The following is a 27,901-nucleotide window of genomic DNA, read 5'->3' as shown; positions in this document are numbered from 1 at the left end:
AAAGCAGTCGTGTAGAAGCTGATCTATTTCCTCAGACCAGCACTGTACAACTTTCTGTACTGGATCCTCCTGTTTCAGCTTCTGTTTGTGTGCAGGGAGAAGGAGCACAGCCTGGCAATCTGACTTACCAAAGTGACGGCAGTGGGTGGCTCAGTAGGCATCTTTGATGCTTGTATAACAGTGGTCAAGGGTGTTTGGTAATTTGGTAACACACTCTTGAAACTGTTCTAGTTGAAGTCACCGGCAGATGTTGGATATTTACATTTATTTATGTTGCATATTTACATTGATAAGAAAATATTCTTTTTACATGTTATTCAGTAGGATAATTTAATCATATTTAGGACAAAAAATTCCTAAGCTGAATGTGTTTTATGGTTTGGGTAAGTTACTGTACAAATGCATTCAAGGGCTAAAGAGATTTTTCAGGTATATAGAAATAGTGATATGTGATTGAAATTCAAAGTGAAAGTCACTGAGTGATAGTATTGGAAGACACAAGGTGTTCAAACCAATTCTGCTCCCTATTGACAGACAATGATTTGAAATTAAATTTGATCTTCTGTTTCTGGGTCAACGACCCAAGCCTCTGGCTGCTAATCTGGTAAATAAACGACTTTACTACCATACCCAACAGAAGGAACACCAGTTTATTTCAAACATAAAAACTTAGAAATATAACAAGTTCTTCAGCTGAAAATATTTGATATGACAAAATCAAAATTAACATTTTTGGCTAAAAATGCATCACTATTTTCTGTCTAATTTTAAGAGTTCTGTGTATCCATGTGATAGGTAGGATGTGAAATATTATTATGATTTCAGCAATAACTTGGATTGATTTAATCCCTTTAATGTAGCAAAACATTTCAAAGTCTTTCACAGGAGTAGTATTAAACCAAAAGTGGCATTAAGCCACAAAAGTAGATATTACAACAGATGTTTGATCAAAGAGGTGGATTGTAAAGGCAGAATGCAATGGAGAGGGGTGGAGAGAAGTTTAGGAGATAATTCCAGAGCTCAGGACCTTGGCAGCTGGAGGTACAACCACCATTGGTGGAATGATTAGATTCGGGTATGGTCAAGACACCAGAATTAGATAAGCATTGGGTGGGCATGGGTATGGAGAGCCATGGGGGAATCGTGGGGAAATGGTGGATAGAGAATCTTAAGGGATTACAATGACAGGGGACCAACAAGAGTAAAGAAAGATTAGAAGAACTTTGAAATGGGATCATGTATGACCAGAATCCATTGTAAGTCAATGGGGATGGTGGGTGATGGGGATCTGGTACACATTAGGACATGGCGGGAGAGCTTAGGATGACCACACATCAATAGCAACTGGTCTGAGGGAGACTGGCCAAAAAAATAGCAGAATAAAGAAAGGTCTGAAAAGTCTGACCATTCTGATTAAAAAAATCAACTTGTAATATTAATTCCGTTCTTCTCTCCACAGATGCTGTCTGACCTGCTGACTATTTCCACAACTTTCTGTTTTTATTTCAGATTTTCAGCATCTGTAGTTTTTTGCCTTTTGAACAATCAAGACTAGGTGTGACAAAGGTGCAGACGAGGGTTTCAGCAGCTGATGGTTGAGATAGAAGTTGAGTCAGTATGGAGGTGGAAGTTGGCAGTTTTACTGATATGTGGTCTGCAAACATATTTGCATAGTTTCAAATAGGGAAGTAAAGTTGGGAATGGGGACCAAAGACGATGGCTTCAGTCTTTTCTATGTTTACTTGGAAAAAATGTATAGCAGACAGCAGAGGGGATAAAAGCAGTGAGAGAGGAAGTGGAGTTGATTGTCATCAGTAAATATGTGCTATTGCCATGCTGCAATAGGTAGGTAGGTGAGAAATTGGAAGGGGCCAAGGAAAGATCCTGAAGAGCCACAAAAGTAAAGACAGAGTTGTGGAAAGAGAAGACAATGCTGGTGATTTTCTTTCTGTGACTGTTAAAGAAGGAATGGAAGTAGAAGAGTATGGTCCCATCAAGCTAGACAATAGTGGGGAGGCACAGGAGGAGGATTGTGCATCAAAGGCTGCAGGCAGTTTGAGAACAATTAAATATGGTAAATCACCTTATCACAATAATTAATATCAATTTCAATAAGATCTGTTTTGGTTTAAAGGCAGGGCAGAAACCTAACTGGATAGATTCAAACAATGAGTTCTAGGTAATAGCTTAACAATGAAATGAATTGGCAAACTGCATTTTTTTTTAGCGCAGATACAGAATGTTGGATAATTAAAAGTACGTTAATATGTTTTTCATAAATTACTATTTAATCTTGATCTGCAGCAAATTACCAATCTCGAAGGATCTATTTAGATAATAAGGATAAGTGGTTTCAAATCTGATTCTCCTCCTAATGAATGAATGGACTGTGATATTTGAAAAGAAGAGTTGAACTTGCAACTTCTGTTCCACACATTTGTGTCTGGGTTCACTGGTTTGCTTAAAATATTGATGAATTGTTAATAGTAAAATGCTTTTGTTTATTGTGTCACTAGAAGCAGGAGTATAATGATATTATTCTGCAATGACAAGGTGGTGATCGAAAGTAATTTAAAGTTTTCGTTCAAATAGTAAACAATTAACTATTTTATATAAGTTGGATGAGAAATAGTTAATTGTTTACTATTTGAAATAAAACCTCTATTTCATATCATATTCAGTTGTAAATGTTGTGCATGATGTTCACATGAATGCGCTTGTGCGCATTTGCATGCATTTGTGTGTTTGGATGTGAATGTGTATGTGAATAATATTGTTTAAGGATTTCCTGATCTAAATTTAGATTGATAGAGAAAACATTCTTTAATTCATTTTCAATCTATCACATGATACACTGGTTAAACAAGTACGCTGTCATCTTGAATACAGCAGCTGTTTTATAGTGAACAAAATGGATACAAATGGGTATTATTTTAAGCAAAATGCTTGATTTTAATTGAAACAACCATATTGGCCTTTCAGTAACCCTATGTCACACAAGCCACAATCTCCAGTAGAGGGCTTGATTGCACAGGAAACTATATTAACTTGCTATTGCCCATTTAAGTGACAAGCGGTGGGCAATGTTCTAGTTACTATGGTAATCAGAAAATGGAAAGGTCTTTTCTTCTTTCCACATCTCTGCATGTAGCCACAGACTGCTCCTGAATAGTCTGCATCTGCAAAAAAAGTTTTAGCACGGTACTCAATAAAGAAAGGAACCAAAAATGGGCGCTGACCCGTTTCAAAAAAATGTTGCAAATTTTACATATAAGAACTGGGAAGCTGAGCCACTTTGCACAGATTACATCATAATGTGAAGAAAAAAGATAAAAGCTAATGAAAGCTAGTGCTGTCAAATATAGAGGGAAAGAAGCAGCAGTAAATGACAGCTTTAAGGCAGATATAAGCAGAACCGTCAAAGATGTACAACAAAAAGTAACTGATCGATGAATGTAGCAAATTTTCAGACAAAAGATCAAAATACAATAAAACTCTAGATAGATATATGAAATAACAGAAGAAATGCTTACTTAAAAAAGCTGTTAAGTTATAATATAAATGTGAATTCAGTATTATGCCAAACTTTATCATGAATTATTTTCTGTGGTACAGATATAGATTTTTCCTAAAATGGAAGGCCTTTTGCAACAAAAATAAATTCATCTAACCTGCTCACTTTTCTGCTTAGAGAGGCACCAAATAATGTCAATTTACTATGATTTGGTAATGATTTTCAGAATTAAGAAATGTACATTTTATCTTGAAATAACTGCAGGAATATACTGGGAAAAAGCTTTCTGACTATCATTTAATGCAATGATCATACTTTGCCATTTTGCCAACAGGGTAAGTGATTTAATGGATGTTCTGATATTCTGAAGAGAAGAATTTCAAACACACAAGCCCCAAATATGAATGTACTTCATCTCACTTTCCAATTTAAAAGTGACTACTTAACACATAGTAAAGTCTAAAGTGGATAGTGGCAGAAAAGTGGTGCAAGAATTATGATTAATCTAGCCTGTTTGACCAAGTGTATGATGCACACAAAATTTGTGTTGTGCCTTTATGAACATGATTCCAGCAACCTCTCAGCACTAACTCTGCTGTTACTGTCATTGGTGTATAACAATAGTGCTCGACGTCCAACTAACACCTGCTCAAACCAGCTCAGGCTGATTGAAGCCAGCCTGCAGCCCCTACAGAGGAGGTGAGTATTGGCTTCAACTAGTGGTAGAAGTTATTCCAGAGGTGTTAGGTGCTGGAGGGTATGACTGAACATGAGTGAAAATGATCACCCGTGTTTTCTGAACTGTTCTGGAGGCCCTGATGGACAAGAAGGAGAGGAGGAGAGAGGACCTCTACCCACAGAGAAACTGGAAGTCCTCCAGGTACAGGGTAAAGTTGCAGAGGGAGAAAGTGACAACTGAGGTAAAGGAAAGGAATCAAGCCCCAAGGACATGGATGCAGTGTTGCATGAGGTTAAATGATCTCACATTTCATATCAAAGTTGGTAATCTGAATGTCAAAGCACAAGACTTTACTAGTTGGGACTGGGAACTTACCTTCAAATGTTCTATGAGGCCCTTATACGTTTATCACTGCACCAAACTTCACACCCACATCTCCCAGTTTGCACCACTGGCAGCTGTTCTGCAGTTGTTCCTGTGCCACTCAAAGCAGATCCACATGACCTGGTACATGGCATACAGCCCACTTCATGGATGCCCCTACAGGTAGGTCCCCTCCTTACCCCTTACTTCCATCTCCTTGGACCTCTTCCATTGGACCCAGGCCAACACCTCCACCAAGGCGGCATCTATCATTAAGGATGCTCACCATCCGGGGCACGCCCTCTCCTTGTTACTATCATCAGGGAGGAGGTACAGGAGCCTGAAGACCCAAACTCAACAATTCAGGAATAGCTTCTTCCCCTCTGCCATCAGATTTCTGAATGATTCATGAACCCATGAACAATACCTCATTATTCTGTTTTATCTTGCACTATTTATTTATTTCTGTAATTTATAGATTTTATGCCCTTGCACTGTACTGCTGCCGCAAAACAACAAATTTCACATCAGATGTCAGTGATAATAAATCTGGTTCTGATTCTGAATTGCATCTCTGATCCCTGATGCCCTGGCAGGGACCCTCAAGTTGCACTTTGCTTTGGGCATCAAGCACAAAACATTATTGCTGCAGAACTAAGGCACAAGGGTTTGGAAGCTTGTGCCTTATTGGTTGGTATGGCACCCACTAACACACCTCCCTCTGTCTTGCAGCACATTTGACGTCAACAGCACCAAGCAGACAAGGACAAACAGAGTTCCAATTCCTCTGCAGAATACAATATTGGCCACAAAGTCCATGGGCAGCAGTAGCACAGTGAAGGTGACAATATGTTCATAGCAATTCCCACTCTGCACATTCTCCTAAACCCACAATTTCTTCTGATTAACAAGCTTCAACTAGTGTAAATCCATGAGTCCTCAGATAAGGCCTTTCAGACAAGCTAGTGTGCATACACAATGAAATTCCTGTTGATTGACAGGCCTGCTGAATGTAGGTGTGAAAAGCAAAGGAGAATGGGGGAGTCCAGTAGAGCATGGTTCTGATGTCCACTCTCAGGATGGCAGCGTTCTTGCTCTCACTCTGCTGGTCTCCTTGCTGTTGCTGTCAGCCAGACAGCTGACACTGCAACCACACGTGATGAAATTCTGCAGTGCGAAGCCAGGCATTGGAGCCTCCAAGCTGCTTCAGATCATCCTACAGCCTACCACACTGAAGGTCAGCAACCTTTCTGCAGCCATGTTGCGGGCACTGAGGGAATAAGCATTGGAACAGACATACGGAATGCAGGCCCTAAGGGACTGCTCAAGGTGTTCACTTGCAGTTACAGTGGTATGGTTTTTGTCATGGCTGGATTTACAAATATGGTTTGGAGTGTGATTTGATGTGATCTTTTATTCTGTTATTACTACAATGAAATAATCAGCAATAGAGGAAAGGTAGGATGGGAGAGAAACAAAGGACTGCAGATGTTGGAATCTAGATGAAAAATACTATGATGCTAGAGGAACTCAGCAGGCCAGGCAGCATCTGTGGAGAAAAGCAGGCGGTCAACATTTCGGGTCAGGACCCTTATTCGGGTAGGCTGGGAACTGTCATGGAATGGAAATTGTATATTCTTTTTACTGAAGCTGTATTCTGATATTTATTCCTGGGCTGCAGGGCTAGAAAGAGACTCCACTATTACTTCTTCCCTGACTTCCTCCTACTCTGCTTCCCCAAGTCCCCATCCATTGGTGTGGCAAAGTAGTTCCAAGATGTAGGCACAGCAGGTGAAAGATGAAAGAGTTGTGATTCCTCCCCAGCTATTGGGCATTGTCTATCATGATCTTACAGGTACGAACGTGAAGGAGTGAAATCCTTACACAACTTCTGTGATTTCTCCAAGCGCCCTGAAGATGTGGAACAGTCAGTGACTTCCTGGATCACATAAGCCATGTGGTCTTCTTGACTTCTATTCCCTTTTAAAGCAGAAGATGAATCCAGTTCTCCAAATTTGCAAGATATCTCTGTACCACCCGTGAAGACCATAGAAAGCATAGAACCCAATTGCCACCTTCCATTTCAATGTCACTGGCATAGTGTTTCAGGTCCTGCTCTCTGGTTCCATTTATACCTGCAGCCTCAGAGAGGTGGAGTTTCCTTGAGAACAGCTTCTGGAAAACCTTATGTGGATTGGGCTCCAGGTGAGGGCCTGTCTCCTTTCCTGAACCTCCCTCTTTCAACAGGTGGTCTTTCTCCTTATCCTCCCCTGAAATCAAAGAGGAAAGGCCGCAAAGGCTATCATGTTTGCAGCCTAGAGATCAGGATACAATCCTATTTTCTACCACACCTCTTACTGAAGGTGGAAGGATCTGCAATTTCTCTTAACCCTTACCTAAAACTAATTTTCTTTCAAACAAAGCTGCAAAAAAAACTTGCAAGTAATTTATAATGCTGTTAAATAGTGCAGTGGTGGGGGAGTCACCTTGCTGCTTCCAAGCAAGTGGAACACGTCCCTGCTGAGGTCCAATTTGACAACAGGAGCATTAACGAGAAGGAGATTAATATTACACCTTGACGTCATGATCCTGCATAGTTCTGGTGTGCAAGAGCCTTGTGCATCCTACCATCCCTGCCATGCTGGTGCAAAGGGCAAAGCTTTCTAAGAATGTCTACGTGCATTGTATCTAAAATTCACGTTAAATTGGGGTGCAGCCCCATTTTGCACTGAGTGGCTACACTGACCATTTCTGACTACTTTTCACACAGAGACCTTTTGTTTCTTGGGCAGTTCCTTGGATGAGGTACTTTGGTTTTGTGGATTCTGAGGTGGCTGATGAGACCAATGTGGGAATGGCAGATTGTCCACAGATTGTGAGGTGGTGTGCTCTCTCCACTGCTTACATAGGGTTTCCATGTGTTCTTGTCTTGGGGTTGTCTTGTTCTTGGTCTTGGAGTTCTTGATTTCATTTTGAATGTTCCTTCTCCACTTTGAGCAGTCATAGGCCAGAGGTTCTCAGGAGACAGTGGGGATGTTGCATTTTTCAAGGAAACTTTGAGTACATTCATGAATCTTTTCCCCTATCCACCTGGTAATCCCTTCCCATAACAGAGCTCGGAGTGGAGTGCCTGTTTCAGGCATCTGGTGCTGGGCATGTAGATAGTATGGCTTACCCATTGTGGCCAACCACATTCATCAGGTTTGACCATTTAACACAGTGACTACACTGACAATCTCTCTTTATTTAATACACAATGGTTTTTCACATAGGGAAGAAAATACAAATGTAAATCTGAAATAAAGTAAGTAATTGTGGAAAAAATTTGGCAACTTTGCCACCATTCTGAAAGAAAAATTGCAGAATAATATTTTATGTATATATTTAGCAATTGTGTTAAATTTCATTATGCTAATTTTGTAAGAGCTAAACTCTATTACTTTGTTACATAAGTCAGTGTAGAAGGAAAGGAAGAAATGACAAGCATCTATTGAGGAATAAGCAACAATTGCAGGAATCTTGTATTTCAGATTAGCATTTATTGTTTAAATTTCAAACTTGTTCTACTGGAAGGTTCCAAGCCAGCATTAAAACAGAGACTTAAGAATTCATCTACACTGTTTTTCATGGCTAAAGCGTATCAGTAATCTTTCTAATGCTGTATTAAGAACCACAAAATTTGTTAGTGCTGATTCCAAAACAGTGCTTGTGGGGTCCCTCATTTAACTGTTTTAGGAGTGTTATGGGATAATTTTCCCGCACTAGAATCAACTGTCCTCATGGTTCTGAGCTTGGGACGTAGCCCTTAAAGGCAAAACCACAATTCAACCTGCACTTTTTCAGCAACTGAGGCATGTTGTTGGCAAGGAATAAGTGCATGCTACGCTAATGAAAAGGATGTGGGGGGGGGGCAGAATTCTCCCATGGGTGCAGAGAAACTGGCACAGGCTTCTGAAGCACAGAGCATTCAGGAGGCAGCTTCTGTGTTCATAGGACACCTGGCAGGATGTTCCCAGGGAAGTATATGAAAGAACATGAGCATTCTCTCTGAATGCTTGCACTTCTGGGAACCCTGTAACTCAGCTAAGTGCCTTTAATAGCTGTGAATGCAAAAGTTGTGTTGAGCAAGAATTGTAAGTTCCTTACTTTGTTAGTGGAGCTACATTTGAGCTGCAATGCAGCAGTGAGCAGCAAAGTGCAAAATGTGACATCTATCAGCAGAGACAGAGTCCTGAGGCAAGGCTTCTGAGAGTGAAGGTGACCTTGACTTTGAAAGCAATTTTGAGTCACTGAGTGTGCATTGTAGATGAGTTTTTCAAAGTCTTAGATGTGAGTTAGTTCTACTTTGCCTGAGAAGACACTAATTAGAGCGAGCCTCCTTGGTTGAAGCATGGATGGAGAAGGTTTTTGGCCCCACCTCTTTTGTCAGATGTTTTTCCTCCAGTGTTTTACTCATCTCTTTTGATGCATGTGGAACCACTTGTTTTTGTAGGACCTCCTCTTACTTTTCTGGCCATTTGGTTTTAAGGGAGAACCTGCTGAAAGCTCGTGTGGATATGTTGACTGGCATCTCAGTTTGTGTCAAACTCCTGAGGTATGTTTTGCAGAGAGTGTGCAACATTCTGCCTATTTCTGCAGGCAAAATGTGTCTGATGGTTAAATAATATTCAGTGTGAACCAGAATTTTGAAATTTGTTTTTTTTTCTGGGAATGGACAGTGTGGGTTGTTACTATGCCTAAAGTAGTTCAAAATCTTGTCAGAAACAAATTTTTGACACTGCACTAATAATGACATCATTTGGGCATCTGTAAAACAGTGTTAGGTTGCCTGAAAATCCTGCCCCAGAAAATCTGGAGCCTATTAATTGCAGTGTGAACTCTCCCCAAATCATGCAAAGAATTATTATGTAATGCAGTTGTCGTCTGTGCATTATTTCTTGCCATTTTGAAGACAGGTTTCCAGGCCTGAATCTCTGCATAATTATTTATCTGATGTTAAATATTACATGTATGACATAGTATGAAAATATGCTGAGAAAATCATAGTGTTAAAGTCTAGCACAAAGTTCCTTTATATGGGTATCATTTGAATAATTCTGACACAGGATTTTATGGTCAATTAAGAAAGAAAATGTTTCTGGAGAAGCTCTTTCTGTTATGTTTAGTAATGTTTCATACAAAAATGAAGGAGCATCACTGAAACATTAAGAAATTTCTATTTGGCTGGTGATACAGATAAAATGAAGCTTAATGATTGCAGTAAGTAGCCCAGAAAAGAGAATTAATGTCAAAAGGAAATGTTGAACCACTAAGGAAAGTGTGTTTTTATACTATAGCATATTTTTTGCAAGCTAAGAAGACTGTTGAATACAATTCTGTCATATATGATACAAATGGACCAACATGGTATTTTGCCCAACAGTTTTTCTTCTGATTGGCTATTGCTTTTCTGAGCCACGGAAGTCTGAAATTACTTAAGAGCCAAGTAAATACTTATACTGTAGGGAAAAGCCCCTGTCCTTTTACAAACATCAAGGTCCTACAAGCAACAATGAAATAAATGTCACCTAGTGCAGATGTTGCTCAAGAATTAAATGTATGCCAAGACACTGGGAAAATTACCCGTTCTTTTTTGAGTAACATTGTTGGATCTTTATGTCCTATTGACAAGGTGAACATAAACTTGCTTTAACATCTCATATGTAATACCGTATCTTTAACAGTGCAGAAGTTCCATTGTTGCACTAAATTGTCAGAGAAGGTAAGGATTCAAGAGGTGGTTACTGTTGAAGTACATTGCTTGATTTAATAACGATTCCAACTTGACAGCCAGGAAGTGTTTAAAAAAAAGAAAATCCCATTGAAGCTAAAATATATGCCTTTATCCTAATTTAGGTGTGATTGCTATTGGTTATGCAAACTTTGATGGTGTAACAATAGATATAAAATCTTGAAGGTTATTTTCTGGAGAATTTTAATTCCTTTCTAGTGTTATTGACAGTCAAGAAAAAAAGAAGCAAAAAATGTTGATTGTATCCCTGTTCCAAATGTTAAAGGATCCCCTAAAACATTTCTACTGAAGCAGTTTCTGTAAAATATGTGTATAATTGATTTGACTATTTCAGAAATAAGAAAAGAAAAAGTGACAAGGCATGACTAAATAATTGTGACTATGTGGAATCCAGTGCATAAGGGCTTAATCTGATCAATTAAATCAAAAAAATAATTTGGTATATATTCTTCATTTGGTTGATGAAAAGACTTGGCATTAAATCATGGAGGTAGTTTCCTGAATCTCTTTAGCGGACCTGAGGCTTGATTTTGTATTTGTGAGCAGAAACATTATGTAGTCATTTTTTTTAAACATTTTGAATAATTAATCTCCAGTTCAGGCTGTAACTGTGGAAAGCATCATGCCACCGAAAGTGATTTTTAAATTTAATTTTCCTTTAAGTTTGTCAACAATAAAATAGGCTTGGAGGTGGAAAGGATGGTATGAACGTTATCATTAACACAACTTCATATTACTTTAAATAAGATTAATCTATAATTCAAATTTCTCTTAATTGATATGTGTTATTTTTGAAAGAAAATAATCCCATTTTGCTTGCAGATACCCTCCCAAAGTCTATTGTAGCATTTTGTACCTGTCAGTGCTTAGCACATGGAATATATCCAGCAGAATATTCTACATGATAGTGACTGGTGAATAAAAATCTGCAGATATTTGCTATTGCTTATTTGGACATTTAGACTTCCACAAATTGTTCTTGGGTCTCCACAGAACAGTACATAAATTGTGGTTTAATTTTTAACTGGACATATTTATGGAATGTAGGATATTAAGTTCACTTATAATCAATACTAGTATTATTTGTACTAATCCAACCACTAATAGTAAATGCAAAAGGAGGTTAAATAAAGGAACTATAATAAAGGAGAATTAACACTGTTAGAAATTAGAACACAAATACCAATTATATTCCGAAATGCCATTGATCTTTTACTAAAATATGGGGTGTGCGAAAGGGTAGGAGAAGAGACTAGCCAAGATCAAAGCATTCAGGAAGCTAATAGGGATTTTCTTAAAAGATCTTTGAAAACTTTCAAGAGCTTTTGGATGAGTGCAGACAAACAAAAAGAAATGCTGAAGTTATACTTCATCCAAGTTTAGCAGTGCAGTTGCTAAATACACCTTTAACAGCATGTAAATGGGCATGACAAGACTGAGAGATTCCAAACATTTTGTCTCATTTGTGTACTAACCACTTACGGTTCAGTTAAAGCCTTGTGACCTGCACTGACACATTTAGTTATCGAGGTCAGAATGCTAGCCACATCCTTTGTGTTAATCTAGCTTCATTAAATTCATTGGTTTGACCTGTATTTTGAAGACTAGAAGTCAATTCATTTAAGTGTATTGGTTCCCATGCAAGAAACCTTCTCTGAACAAAGTACTTTACACCTTATTAAACTACGTAACATGTGAAGAAAGGGCATTATGAAGCTACTGTGAGCTAATATGTTGGTCACACAGTAGTCCAGAAACTGTGGTTTCAACACTCAGAAAACTTGTTTGTTTCTTTTATCTTGTTTGAAGCCTGGAAAAGAAAATCTTTGATTGTGAACTTTGAATTGGAAACTTCTCCAGGTTAAAATTAATTTATTATTTATGATTAGTGTACAATCTAATTTTCTCCTTAGCACACTCAAATGAGGCATTATAAATTGGTCATCAAGAAATGTTTTCCTCAAACTGTAAGTCTTATGATTACTTTATCTGATAAATCTACATGCATGACAGCTTATCTACAGGTTTTTAAAGAATCATTTCAGAACATGATATTTAACAGTTTTGTTGTATGTTAGACCGATATTCAATCCACAGAGCTAAATGAAACCAAAGACATTGGATGGTCTTTCTCTTTGGCCTAATTCTACTTAGATCAAGGAAATCAATGTTCTATAGATAAATCTGCTGTCGGGGGTACATTGGCTGAGAAAGCAACTGATCTTTTGAGAATGAGGCTTGGTTGCTTGAAAATCTGAGACAACATTTGGATTAGTTAAGCGAATACAAGGTCATTCTCTTCATTGCAAAAATTGACATAGGAGTGTGGTGAACCCACCCGTAGACAAATTATACTTTTGAAAATAGTTCATGCAGTTTTAGTTTTAGTTGGCTGATCTGTTAACACTCTCCTTTGTTCCCGGCAGGATAAGATATTTTACATCACAATTTAGCTTTGAAATGATAACCACAAATATCCGGAAGAGCAAGTCTGTATTAAGTGCAAATGTGCTTAATATTTTCATTAACACAGCCTGACATTGAATTGAATATCATTGATCCACAATCCAGACTTCTCATAGTAGGCCAATCAAAGACTGAATGAGTGTATTATGTATAGGTATTATTTCTGGAACAAAATAATCCAGCCTTGGCTAGCTATGATCCTCTCAATATATCGAATCATAGAGAGGTACAGCACAGAGAGCCCTTTGGCTCTCCAAGTCCACATTGACCATCAAGTATCCATTTTACACTAATTCTACCCAAACCCATTTTTATTCCTCCCACATTCCCAGCATCTGCCCCCGAGAATCTATCACTCAGCCATACTGTAGTGGCGATTTACAATGGCCAATTAACCTACCAAACACACACTTTTGGTACATGGGAGGAAACCAAAGCACCTAGTGAAAACCCATGTGGTCACAGGGAGAACGTGCAAACTCCCAACAGAAAGCACTGGAGGTCATGATTGAACCCTGGTTTCCTGAGCTGTGAAGTGGTAGGTGTACTAGCTGCCCCACTGTGCCACCTGTACTGAAGTATCTTGAAGTATGACTTCTTTGTGAGTTGAGTATGTCCAGCAATAATCTCTTTGTGATAGTTACTCTTTTACTGGAATATCCTCCAATAAGTAGCTAGTAAAGGAGTAGCTAGTAGAGCTTTTACCTTGTGGCACCACAAATCAGGATTCAATCCTGACCTCAGCTGCTGTCTGCATGGAGTTTGCATGTTCTCCCTGTAACTGTGTGGGTTTCTTCCAGGTGCTCCAGCTTCCTCCCAAATCCCTAAGACATGTGGGTTGGTAGGTTAATTGGTTCACTGTTAATTTCCCCTGTTGTGTAGGTGAATGGTAGAACCTGGGGGGAGTTGATGAGAATGTTGTGAGATGAAGAATAAATGGAATTAATGAAGGATTAGTGTAAGTGGATGGTTGGCATGGACTTGGTGGGCCTGTTTCAATGCTTTTTCTCTCTATACCTATAGGACTAGAAGTGATGTGAGAAATATACATTATAAAGTATGCCCAGGAATGAAAAGACACAAGATTCCAGTTTGGATATGCATGTTTGAATGAAGGGCAGTTTTTGTTTTCAGAACGAAGGAGATAAGATAGGAAGATAAAGCATTCCAGGTGATTCGCATCTAACCCCCTAGAGCTGAGGAAAAAACATAATATACACGGGCTTGGGATGGACTTTTTGTCAGTTCCCATTTTGTGTTGGAGAATGATACTCATTTTCGGGAAACAGTTGAAGAAAATTACAATACATTTTAGAAAATACATTTGTAAGCATGGCAAAAACATTTGGGCAAAACGTTTTGAAAAGGGTGGGCTTAGAGGTGAACTAAACTAATTGGTGCTAGCCATAATCATAAAAGTGGAAATAAGGTTTGTAGTGAGGAGTGATCTAAGCTTGGGAAAGTAGGAAATACAATCAGAATGGTTAGAGATAAGGGAGAACAAGGGATAAAACACACTGGTCGGAGGTGCTTACAGGCCCTCTTAAGAGCAACAACACTGGTAGAAAGAATATTAATCAAGAAAAAAGAGTCAGTTGTGAAGATTATGCAATCATTATGATTGTTATAAAGCCTGAGAAAATCAAAATAGAAAGTAGCAGTCTGTTGAATGAGTTTGTAGAATCCAGCTGAGACAATTTCCTGTTATGGAATCAAATACAGAGCAGTATATTTTGGACTATGTCTTGTGAACTGAGGCAACACCGATTAATAATATCATAACAAGCTTCTGTAAGGAGAAATTATCACAGTATTATTGAACCTTATATTCAATTCAGGAGGGAACCAATTCATTCAGAAATTGAATTCAAATTAAACCAATTACAAAGGTTTTGAGGAAGGAATTGGTTTGGGTAAATTGTGAAAAAGTGTTGGCAAACATTTTAAGGATATTTTCATAATCTATGTACATTCTATTGAGAAATAAAACTACCACAAAAGGGGTCAATTTATGACTAACTAAAAAGTTGATAGTTTTAAACTAAAAAAAGAGGTTTATAAATTTGATAAGAGTGGGAAACCTGTGAATGGTATTATTTTGGGAAACAGCATCAAATGACCAAAAAATTATACAGACTTAAGGGGTAGAATATCAGAGTAGGTGAATGAGGAACATAAAGTAATAAGAGTTTCTATAAGCCTGTATAAAGGAAAAGAATGGTGTAAGTAAATGTGGGCCCCTTAGAGGCAGGGGAAGGAGAAATTAAAATGGAGAATAAGGAAATGGCTGAGAAATTATGCAAATACTTTATATCTATCTTAATTGAAGAAGACGCAATAAACAACATAAAGTGGTAATAATGTGTTTAATTACAGTCATACATTTAATAAATATTAATTAACGGAAAGTAATGGAGATTAAGGGGACTAGGGGTGAAACTGGATCTGATAGCCTGTATCCTGGAATGTTAGAAGACTTGGATGTATCAGCAATGAACTTCCAAAACTTTCTATATTCCTCTTCAATACCGGAAGGCTCCAGAAACCAAATGACCTAGCCCGGCTTCTTTTTTCTTTAATCATGTTACGTTCTCGTGAACCGGCACAGAGGGCAGGTTAAATGGGAACTGAGAAGGGGTGAGGATATTTTTTCCCCTCATTTTGTTCACTCATGAGTGTTATTGTTGCCGGCAGGTCAGCATTTCACAGTCCTCCTGAACTGCCATGGAGCACATCTTAAACCGCCACACATTTTGTGCTGAAGATACTTCATTAGTAATGCAAAATTGGGAGTTCCAGCAACAATAGAGCAGCACAGATACATCTCAGACTCAGAACAGTGAGTGACTTGCTGGCAAAGATGCAGGTGCTCCCAGCATTTGCCATCTTCATTCTTCAGGTGGTAGAGTTTGTGGATTAGCAGGTAGAGTCAAAAGGGCCTTGGTTAGTGTGCAGCTGTGTACTTTGTAAATTCACAAGCATTGTTAATAGTGCACTGATACTGAAGGGACGGAATATTCAGGGTAGACAAGCAGGCTGCTTTGTCCTGGTTGATGTCAAGCTTCTTGAGTGCTGCTGGTGCATTCCTCCAGGCAAGTAGAGTATTCCACTGCAATCCTGACTTGTGGGTTATAGAGTCAGGGATTTAGTCACTTGCCTTTGAATATAAAGCCTCCAGTGTGCTCTTATACTGACTAGAAAAGCAATCACATAATAAGCCATTTGAGCTGTTGGTGGAAGGATAAACAGAGGAGCTATCTGCCATCTGCCATCTGCCATAGAATCCTCTCTAATCACCTGAGTATGCAGATGGGACTATCCAAAGCGCAACACTTTCAGTCAACCCATCACCACTTCCCAGTGTTATCAGCTGAAATGTTTTACTTAGATCCCTGGAATGGAGCTTCAATCCACAATTTTCTACCTTAGATTTGAGTGTGCTATCTGAGTCAGTGCTGACACTTACCTATGGTATTTGCAAAAACAATCAAATCTTAATAATTTTGTTAGGAAACGTAATTGTTTTAAGTGTAGTTAAGCAGTAATTTATATCTCTATTCATGGGAAGTTTCTGAAAATTGAACCATTTGGTAGCAGTGCAATCGGTTGGTGTGGAGATTATCATTTCAAGTTGTAAAACCTGAAACCCATCTGAGTCCTTGAGTCATCTTTCACTAAAATAAGATGACCTGTTCAGATAAGAAGAAGTTATCTTGAATATTTCTGTTCTTTAAAGGTAAAAATATTGGTGTTTGAAAATGGATAAGTGCACAACAGGGAATCAGCAACACTTTCACATCTTGCCTGATGTTCTTTTCCATTAACTTCATTAGAAATGGAGATTGGGGGATTTATTATTTCTTCCAGTGTACCCAAAGCTAATTGAGTAGATACAATGGTTAATTTAAAATGTAAGGATTGACATTTTCCATTTCTTGTACTGACAGTAATTCTGACTTTCCTGAATCAAAATGGCAGTTCTGCTATGTTTTGAGTTAGTTCAGACCTGGGTTAGAATGAAGCTTTTCTTCTTTCATGTCCATAAGAGGAGAGTTGAAACCCTTCAAATAGATTTTACCTATTGGAAGCAGGAAGAAAAGGCCTCATTCTGGGCTGGTTTCAAATTCAGGTTCCAAAGGAAAAAAATATGTATTTCCCCAAAGAATATGTTTATGGGAGAATGTGTGTAATCCATTTAGGGAGGAAACAATCTGTGGTTAATGTGTTTCCCTGTGCGATGAAAGCATTACACAATCTTATATATTTACTTCACAATATGCATTTAATTGTGTAAAATGTATAATTTCACTCTGAGGTTTTTGATTAATTATTTGGTAAATATTTAAGCAAACTTTGAATTTTGAAGTCTTTTCTGGTAGGTGTTAATTTTTTTTTATCCAGAACTGAAATGTATGTGTGAACACGTGGTATGAATAACAGTGGGGTTGTTACAAGTGATTTTTTTGCCCTCGGCTCACATCTGAAATAAGGAGCAGCTAAATTTCATTTTTAACAGGCACTTATGCTCAGAATATACATTAAATGATACTGGGAATTACAACGTTGGAAAATTGGTACATGCATATCTAAAATCGGTGGCCATTCCCATAACTTTTATTGCTTGGTGAAAAGTAGGTGATACTGAATCAATAGTTGGTTTTACCCCTCTCCTGATTTCCTTTTCTAATGAAGTTAATAGAAAAGAACATCAGGCAAGAAGTAAAATGGGTTTCTAATTCCCACTTATCCATTAATGGTAAAGATAAAACTGCTCCAAGAATGTCCAGCATCCTGAGCTGCATGGAAGTTTGTATTTCTATTGCAGAGAGTTTAATTATAATTCTAAATGGGTAAATCTGTAGATGATATGCCATGAATTGCATGTAAACAATGGACACTTGTATAGGATCAATTTACTTCATTATATTAAAATCTTTCAGAGTAAAACATAGTTCAAGTTATTGCAAATACATGTATACAGATATTTTCAAATTGTTTTAACACTGATTTTTCTGAAACCTACTAAAAGCTATATTACTACATTTTGTTAGAATGTTCTTCGGTTACTAACATTGTTTAAAGCAATTGTGGAGCAGGACAGATTCACAAAGAATTCTTCATGAAAGACAGATAATAGCATATGTAATCCTTCTTCTGACCAAAGGGAGCTTAAGAAGATCAAGGGGTGAACATTCTATTTAATAGAGATGAAGGATATATTTCTTTTTCTTTCTTGTTTATAGATGCAAGCTCAACAATACCAATTCACATCAATTTAATTTCGATCAGTTCAGTTTAAACCTGATTCACTTGGAACATTGTCCTTTCACCTCTGGGACCTGAGTTTGAACCCATTCTGGATAGACAGACTGAAAAATTCCTCCCTTTGATGGCTGTTCAGGATCGCAGTGTTTGGGGTTGTCTCGTTGGACACGGGTCCACAGCTTGAGACTTCCTTCAAATTCAGCAATATTAGCGTCTATTTTAGAATCTCACTCAGAGGGGGCCATAAAAATCCGTTTGGAACATGGAAAGTCTTGCTTGTGCAGTAGGGGATGCTCTTCTGAGGTTAAAGGTTAGGTACTTGTCAGGGTAATCCTTTGCATTAATTTATCTTGTGCTTCATTCGATTCAACAAATACTGAAGAGAAAAGTTAAAGTTCCACATTGCCTTGATCAACACAAATAAAGAAACAATGGATAAGTAAATTAATATTTTATTTTTGGTTTGTAAGTTTGCCAAAATTTATCAAAGTAGCTTTTTTCCTTTCACTGAAATACCAAAAACTTCACATATTATTTTTGTTAGAATCACTATAATACTTTAAGAAAAGATTTTCTTACCAGCACCGTATAGCCCAAATGATGTATCAATTAAACAATCCTATTTAAGTGCTTTGTAATTAAAAACTACATCTTGTCGTCATCATCCTACTCACAAAGGTCACACGGGACTGAGGATATTAAATATATTAATTTTTTAAACAAAAAACAACTTGTTCTGATTCCCTGATGTACAATGAAACCATTATTGCATTACAAATAGCATGAGAATGCAATATGACTGCTTAACTCAATTCAGAAAACATTATATTTAACATCACAAACCCTAAATTAACTTAAATTATTATTTTTGGCAGAGGTACTTATTTCAGTGAGTACTATTGATTTTAACAATAGTTAATTGACTACACAACTCTGAATATTTATCTAAACAACACTCAGATTTAACAATATAACCCTAATAATATGGGGCAATGCTAAATAATATTATGCAATTTGTATAGTAAACCAACATTATAAATATATGAAGATGCAAAATGCATCATTTGGCAAATCAGCAATATAAATACACATTGATTAACAAAAGTTACAGACTGTTGCTAAAGTGAGTGGAACAGTGTTGCTGATGCATTGAGAGGCATTTTCCTAAGGAGAATGATTAACTCTTTTTGGGAACACAAGTACCAATAAAATCATTTGTACATCCTAGTATTTATATCAGTTTTGTATAATATGTCACTATACAGATTCATATATACTTTATTATATTCTGTTGAATCTTTCAATTATTTACTAATGTGGAGAATCTGAATGCTAATTGCCACATAATATGTAAAATACTGAATTGAGAAAAACTCCAATATGTATGGAATTATAGAATCATAGAATCATACTGCACAGACACAGGCCCTTTTGGCCCAACTTCTCCAGACCAATCATGATGTCTATTTATGCTAATCCCATTTACCTGCATTAGGCCCATATCCCTCTATACCGTTTCTATTGAAGTACCTGTCTTTTAAACACTGTAATTGTATCTGCCTCCACCACCACCTTTGACAACTTGTTCAAGATAACCACCCCTCAGATCTCTATTAAATTTCTCACCACTCATCTTAAAACTGTGCCCTCTAGTTCTGTGGAGACACAAGAGACTGCAGATGCTGGAATTGGGAGCAACAGACAATCTGCTGGAGAAACTCAGCGGGCTGAAGCAGCATCTGTGGGATGAAGGAATTGACGATGTTTCGGGTCAAAAAGCTGCATCAGGACTTGACGATTCCTTTCCTCCTGCAGATGCTACTTGACCCCCTGAGTTCCTCCAGCAGGTTGTTTGTTGCCCTTCTGGTTCTAAATTGGCCTTCCTTCCCTGCCCTGGGAAAAAGATTCTGACTACCTATCCTATCTATGCCCCCATAATTTTATAAACCTCTAAAAGGTCACACTTCAGCCTCCTACGTTGCAGTGAGAATAAACCCAGCCTATCCAACCTCTCCTTATAACTACAGCCCTCCATTCCAGGCAATATCCTGGTGGATGTCTTTGACACTCTCTCTATTGCTACCACATCCTTTCTGCAGTGTGATGGTCAGACAATGTGTGACCAATGTTTTGTACAGCTGCAACGTGACCATGTACTTTTTGAAGATGGCACATGAACCTTCGTACCATTTTAACAAACATGTACAGTTAAGTAAAAGAGGATATTTGCTATCTATCACCACAGTTTTCTCTATACCTACATAAACATTTTAGATTATTCAACCCCAAATAGGGACCATCTCCGTAGTACCACTTGTCCAGGGCAGAAACAGATGTGCTCAGTCAAAAGTCACATCACTATATTTTAGTGGATCAAGTCACATCTCACCAGAGACCTGCTTCCAGGCAGATCTTTGCTCCAAGACAGATACAAATGATACTGGATGCTATTCTCAGCCACCACTTTGGCCCACAGTCCCTGGTCAGGGAAACCCTGAAAATTCTAGAATGATGTCAAAGTTAGAGGAGACAAATGTCACAGCTACCCTTTCTTATTTTCTCAGCACCCGGGGAATAAGCTATTGATAGGAGAACAAATTTGTTGACCAAATCAGGATCTCAATATGACATTGAGGAATGTACAAACTGCCTTTTATTTGCTGGGGACTTCAAACATTCAATTGTATAGGGATACATTGCCACTATTGCTCATTTGATAACAGCTGATAAACTATATTTGATATAATTACAAACAATTGTAATTATACAATTACAAACATTTGTGGTCAGTAAAATCTGAATTAATAATTTACTAAAAAACTGTAGCATCTAACTCATTGTCAGAACTCAGGATTAATTTGGCTTTGTTATATCACATTGTTGAGCTAGATGTGAGCAGAGAACGCATCTGTTGCACTCATGGTAATTTTTCTTTCCTCTGTATGATGCTTTGGATTCACCAATGCTACAAGACAGCTTCCTAGATTGTTGTCTTCTTTCCTCCTTTATTGTTTTTCTTAAATTTGCCTTCTTTTGTATTGGTTAATCTTTCTCCATTGGCTGCACTTTTTTGACAATTAAAAATGTAAATTATTTAACAGTTGGAATGCACATTTTTTACTTTCACTTGGATCCAAAACAAGTTTTCTGAAACTTCTAATATTTCTTTATTGTTCATGCTCAAATTTCAAGGATGTTGTTATGGCTTTTAACATCCTTCAAGCTTCCTAAAATCTTCTAATCTCTCCCAATTTAGGAGAAAGATATCACAAAGCAAGCCTGAATCAGATTGACCAATCAGAACACTCAGTGTAACGCCATGAGTCATTCATAAAAGGTGTCAGTCAACTAAGCAGATGCGTTTTAGAAACTAAAATTACCACAATTCAATTAGTTTTACAAAAGCCATTCTTCCATTGATCTCATTTGTCCCCTTTACTCCTACCATTTAAAGCACCAAGCAGGAGGTATCATATTGATAATGGTTTTCAAGTCTTGTTATTGTGCTTCATATCCAAGGACCTTTATACATCAGTATACATGGGGCCCAGGTTTGGGGTAGTACAAAATTATACCAGGAGGTTATATTAGAAGAAATAGCCACATAATTTAAACACCCCTTACATTAAACTACTCTTGTTTAGGGTGAATCATTCTGATCATTTCATTAGATAACAAAACTAACATTTTATAATCATCATTTCAATTTATTGCTGAAGGATTAACTTGTGACAATGAGTTAACCAAGTGAACTATAAGAGTTAGGTAAATCATTGTCTTCTGCTGTTTTGGTTTTTATTACAGAGGTCTTTTCCAACTTAATTAACTTAATGTTACAGCTAAAATAAGAACAATTTGGAAAATACAAAGTTTCAGGCTCTGAAGTACCTGTCATATTATCTTGAGATACAGTTTTGTTTTGGGAACTCAAATACAAACTGATGTCTTAATGATAAAGACGGATATCCAAATTCATTAAACTTTGCTCTTCAATAGTCTGTCATATTCATTTGTGTCAAATTATTTTTTTCATCTGTCCACAGGATTGAATGAAAACTTACATTTTCCAGTCTAATTTGCCATTTACACCAATGGTAAGTAAGTTGGGAAGGTCTCAGCAAGCTTCCTGGTTTCCTTTATTCAATGTTTTATATCTGCACAAGATGATTCTTTATATTGCTATGCAGCTCTTTGTTTTCCTCTGTCTGTGCCACTTATCTTTCCTCTGAAGTAGGACAGAAAGACCCTTAATCTTTTTATGTTATTCATTAGCAGAATGTGGATGTATCAAGGCTCAGTGTTTATTATCCATTCTAAATTGTCCCTCTCCCACCCCAAAAGGAGTGGTTTGTAAGCCTGTGGGCTATTAAAATCAAATAAATTGCTTGATGGTCTGGAGTCACATATACTCTAAGTTCAAACCAAATGGTGATGGCAAATTTCCTTCCCAAAATTACATTAGCCAATCAGTTTTGTGACAATTCAGTAGTTTATTGGTTACTGAACATCTTAATCCCAAATTTATATAATTCTTTGAATTTAAGTACACCAATTGCTTTGGTGGGATTTGAACACAATTTTCTAGATCAACAGTCTAAGCCTCTGGATATTAGTCCAGTAACTTAACCACTAGGCTACTGTAGCATATGAACACATGGGCCAGAACTGAGGGCCACCTGCCTCTGTGCTTTTCCAACATGGCCACCACTTGTGCTGTCTTCTACAGGAAACCTGGTTCCCAGTACTGCAGCATGGCCCAGTGTGACAAAGGGCTGTCACAAACTGGACTCAACAATCAACTTTGACAGGAAATGAATCCCTCACCACCCGGATCCCACCATCACACTTCTCCCACCACCCTCCTGATCCCTATCCACCCCCACACCATTCTCATGGGTTGTCAAAACTGTTGGTGTGATTACTGCCATTGAATGTTTGTGAACAACTTTGGCTTCCAAAAGTACTCGTGGATACTTGGAACATGGACAAAAATAAAAATGTTGGGAAAAAATTATAAATACCTCTTCATACATTTAGGAAAATATATGCATTCATGCAATAAAAATTGATTGGAATTACTTAAATTAATAATAAAGACATAATTACTTAGTGTTGTTCTGGGAGCTGATGGCTCCCATTAACTAAATTTAAACTGCCATGTTCTCACTGGGGAGATTTCCCAGACTAAGAGCTAGGAGACCTTCAGAAAATTGCACTAGTCTGTCGGATTCCATGAATACATGCTGAGGGACACACTGAAGCTCAGTGCAGCCACTGCAAATGTTTTGAAGATAAAGATCATAGATTTAGGTCCTGCCACCACTGGACCCAGAGAGACTGGGCCCAGTGTAACAGCCTCTCAAGTGTTTCATGGGTGCAATGTTTAAGCAGAAAACATGGCATTTATGCATTGTAAGAGAATGTATTGAATTGATGGTACATTGAATGTAGAGAAAAACATGTACTGATTGCATTTACTGCCTATATTATGAATGAAGTATATTTTTGAAATAAAAACACCCTGTCAGAACCCATGACATAGAGGGAACTACCGCTAGCAGAGGCTGACCTGAAGATATTACTGCTGATCAATCATTGATAGAGTCATAGTGTCAAATAGCCCTGAAATGGGCCCTTTGGCCTACCACATCCATGCTGACATTTTTGCCCATCTACACTAATCAGTTATTAGTTTATTATTGTCACATGTACCGAGGTACGATGAAAAGCTTTGTTTGTATGCCATCCAGACAGATCATTCCATACATAAGTACACTGAGGTAATACAAAAGGAAAACAATAACAGACTGCAGAGTAGTGTTACGGAGTTACAGAGAAAGGGCAGTGCAGGTAGACAAATGAGTTGCAAGGGCCATGAGGAGGTAGATTGAGAGATCAAAAGTTCATCTTTCAAGAGGTCCATTCAAGAGTGTTATAACAGTGGGATAGAAACTGTCCTTGAGCATGGTGTTACATGTTCTCAAGCTTTTGTATCTTCTGCCTGATGGAAGTGTGGAGAAGGGAGAATGGCCAGGGTGTGAGGGGTCTTTGATTATGTTAGCTGCCTTCCCTAGGTAGCGGGAAGTGTAGACAGAGTCAGTGGAGGGAAGGTAGGCTTTTGTCATAGACTGGACTGCGTTCACAACTCTGCAATTTCTTATGGTCTTGGGCAGACCAGTTGCCATACCAAGTTCTGGTGCATCTGGATAGAATGCTTTTTATGGTGTATCTGTAAAAATTGATGAGGGTCACTGGGGACATGCGGACCCATTTGCCTGTGGTAGAACCCTATCCTTCTGTGCCTTGCCCATTTAAGTGTCTGTCTAAATACCAGTGCTAGGAACAGAGGGTTCTGTGGGAATTCCTGGTTAGCTTTCAGCATTGGCATTAGCATTGGGGCAGAAGATCTGGCTCATAGAAAATAGGTCTCCATACACTGATTTCATCAAATCCCTGCTATAAATATCTGGACTATTTGTTCTTGTTTAACTATTTTGTTAAAAGCATCTACAATTACTATAAGCCGCTTAGCATGATTACTATTCTGCAATCAATCACTCAGTTGCACCTGTAATTCTCTCTGAAACCATTAAAAACCTAAGTGAATAATGATTTAAAAATTTCATAAAAGCCTTTAAAATCCAACTTAAACATACAAAATATGTGAGATACCAATTAATTATGCAAAATAGTAACTTTTGTTAGTGGACATAATGTTTTTGTATCAGCTATTTATGCAGTTAGCACCATTTTGTGATTTATTTTGTATAATTGGCAGAGGCTCAAGTGTTGTATGAATACAAATGTGCCAGGCTGTAGTTCTTATTCACCATAGGAGCATATCCAAATAGAAAACAATCTCTTGAACTCAAAGAATACCATGATTCATAACAATGTTTAAATATTGACAAAATTCAGAAAATATTGTTCCTCTTGCTGTGTCCTTCGGGAGTACTGTGCTGTTATTTCTTGCTGCAGAGTAATATATGGAATAAAATTTAATCTGTTTGTTCCATGGTTATGGTTACTGACATCCTCTGCGACGTTAAAGCACTCATGTGGTGCAAATTTATTTCGATATCAGTGTAGTTAGATGGAATCCATGATTGTTTCAGGAATGATTGGATTGAACTGTAGGCCTCCCAATAACCAGTAAGAGACAGAGGAACATATATGTAAGCAGATCATGGAAATAAGTAAAAACAATCGGATTGTTGTAGTAGGTGACTTTAACTTCCCTAATATTGACTGAACTCCCTTAGTGCCAGGTGCACACATCACCAGGGTCAAGGACAGCTGCTAATAGACTCTTGAACGGACCTCTTGTACGATAAAGATGAACTCTTGATTTCTCAATCTCCCTCTCCCTCATGGCCCTTGCACCATTACCAATTACCGATTACCAGTTAGGTGGTGCAGAACTTGTTAGATGCGTCCAGGAGGGTTTCTTGAAACAATGTGTAGATAGTCCAACTCGGAAATAGGCCATAATAGACCTTGTATTGGGGAATGAGCCTGGTCAGCTGATTGAATTTTCAGCAGGGGAGCATTTTAGGAACATAGATCATAATTCTGCAAATTCTAAGATAGACTGGTCCTCAGGTGAAAGTTCTAAATTGGGAAAAGGCTAATTACTACAGTACTAGACAGGACTGGGAAAGTAGATTGGGAGCAGCTGTTAAGGGATAAATCCACATATGACCTGTTTTAAAGGCCAGCTGGTGAGAGTTCAGGTGATATTTGGCACTGGTATTCACCAAGGAGAAGGACAAGGACATGGACGATAGTGAGATCGGGGAGAGGTTTGTTGACTTTCTAGGGCATGTTGATATTAAGGAGGAGGTGTCGGGTGTCTTGAAAAACATTAAGGTGGAAAAATCCCCCAGAACTTGATGAAATCTATCCCAGGATACTGAGGGAGGCTCTTGCTATGGCCTTGACAGAGATCTTTGTATCCTATTTAGCCATAGACAAGGTTCCAGAGGACTACAGAATAGCCGATGTTGTTCATTTGTTTAAGAAGAGCAATAGGGATAATCCACAAAATTTTTGGCTGGTGAGCTTTCCATCAACGGAAGGGAAATTATTGAAGAAGATTCTTAGGGACACATTTCCACGCATTTGGGAGAGCATGAACATATTAGGGATAGTCAGCATAGCTTTGTGCAGGGGAGGCCCTGTCTCATAAATTTGATAAGAGTTTTTTTGAGGAGATACTGAAGGTTATTGTTGAAAGCAGGACAGAGGATTTTGTATACATGGATTGAAGACATGGTTCTTTGTGGTCGGCTGTCCAGAATATTGAGGCACATAGGATCCATGGTGAACTGGTAAATTGGATGCAAAATTGGCTTGGCCTTAAAAGACAGCAGGTAGTTGAGGAGGTGTGTTTTTCTGCCTTGAGGTCTGAGACCAGTGATGTTCTGCAAGGATCGGTGATGGAACCTCTGTTGTTTGTACTACATATAAATGATTTGGATGAAAATGCAGGTGGTCTGATTAGTAGGCTTGCAGACGAAATGAAAATTCGTAGAGTTGTGGATAGTGAGAATGGTTGTCAAATGACACAGCAGCATATAGATCAGTTGGAAATTTAGGTGGAGAAATGGTGGATGGAGTTTAATTGGGATAAGTATGAGGTGATGCATTTTGTGAGTCAAATGCAAGAGAAAAGTATCTAGTAAATGGCAGGATCCTTAGGAGCATTGATGTACAGAGAGATCTTGGGCTACAAATCTATAGCTCCATGATTGCCTTCAAAGGTCGGAGCATTGAGTATAAAAGTCGGGAAGTCATGTTGCAGCTCTATAAAACTTTGGATAGGCCACATTTGGAGTAGTGTGTGCAGTTCTGGTCGCCACACTACAGAAAGGATGTGGAGGGTTTGGAGATTGTGCAGAAGAGGTTCATCAGGATGTGTATTGGCTATAAGGAGAGGTTAGACAAGCTTCGATTGTTTTCTTTGGAGCATTGGAGACTGAAGGGTGATTTGATAGATGCATATTAAATTCTGAGAGGCACAGACAGGGTAGATAGTCAGAGTCTTTTTTCCAGGTGGACTTGTCAAATACTAGAGGGCACAGGTTTAAGGTGAGAGGGGGAAAGTTCAAAGGAGATCTGTGAGGCAAATTCTTTACAGAGAGAGTGGTAGGTTCCTGGAACACACTGCCAGCTGAAGTGGTAGAAGCAGATACGATAGTAATGTTTAACAGGCCATTAGACAGACATGAATAGGCTCAAAATCAAGGGATATGGACCCTGTGCAGTCAAATAGGATTAGTCAGATTGGCATGAACATCAGCACAGATATGATGAGCTGAAGGACCAGTTCCTGTGCTGTACTGTTCTATGTTCAATATATTTCAGTTCTGGCACTGATTCATTGATAAAACCAATGTCTTCACACACAAGTTTGACAGTTCTTCTTCAAAACTATACTTTGTGCATAAAATATACAATTATTCAATACAAGACATTTATGTGTTGTTACTCACTATACCAACACAAGAGCTTACAATATTTACTTTATATCCATATTACATTATATTTTCCTTCCCAAACATTCCATCAGCAATAAGGTTGAGAAATTGTTACGTAGGGCTCAGCCCCTCAGTATCCAATGGCAGGAGGACCCTAAACTTTTGCATTTTCCCCTGGAGCATTTTCCAGGTCTGCATCAAACTTCAGTGTGACCCTGTAGTCCTGCACTTTGCAGTGTGCTAATTGGCAGCATTCAGTTGTAGACACCTCTTTACACTGGAAGGACAGCAAGTTTGGGGCTGACCAAAGTGTATCTTTCACCAGGCTGATGATCTTCCAGCAG

Source organism: Pristis pectinata, chromosome 11, assembly GCF_009764475.1.
Source record: "Pristis pectinata isolate sPriPec2 chromosome 11, sPriPec2.1.pri, whole genome shotgun sequence".
Classification (NCBI taxonomy): Eukaryota; Metazoa; Chordata; class Chondrichthyes; order Rhinopristiformes; family Pristidae; genus Pristis; species Pristis pectinata.
Note: the sequence above shows the minus strand (reverse complement) of the source record.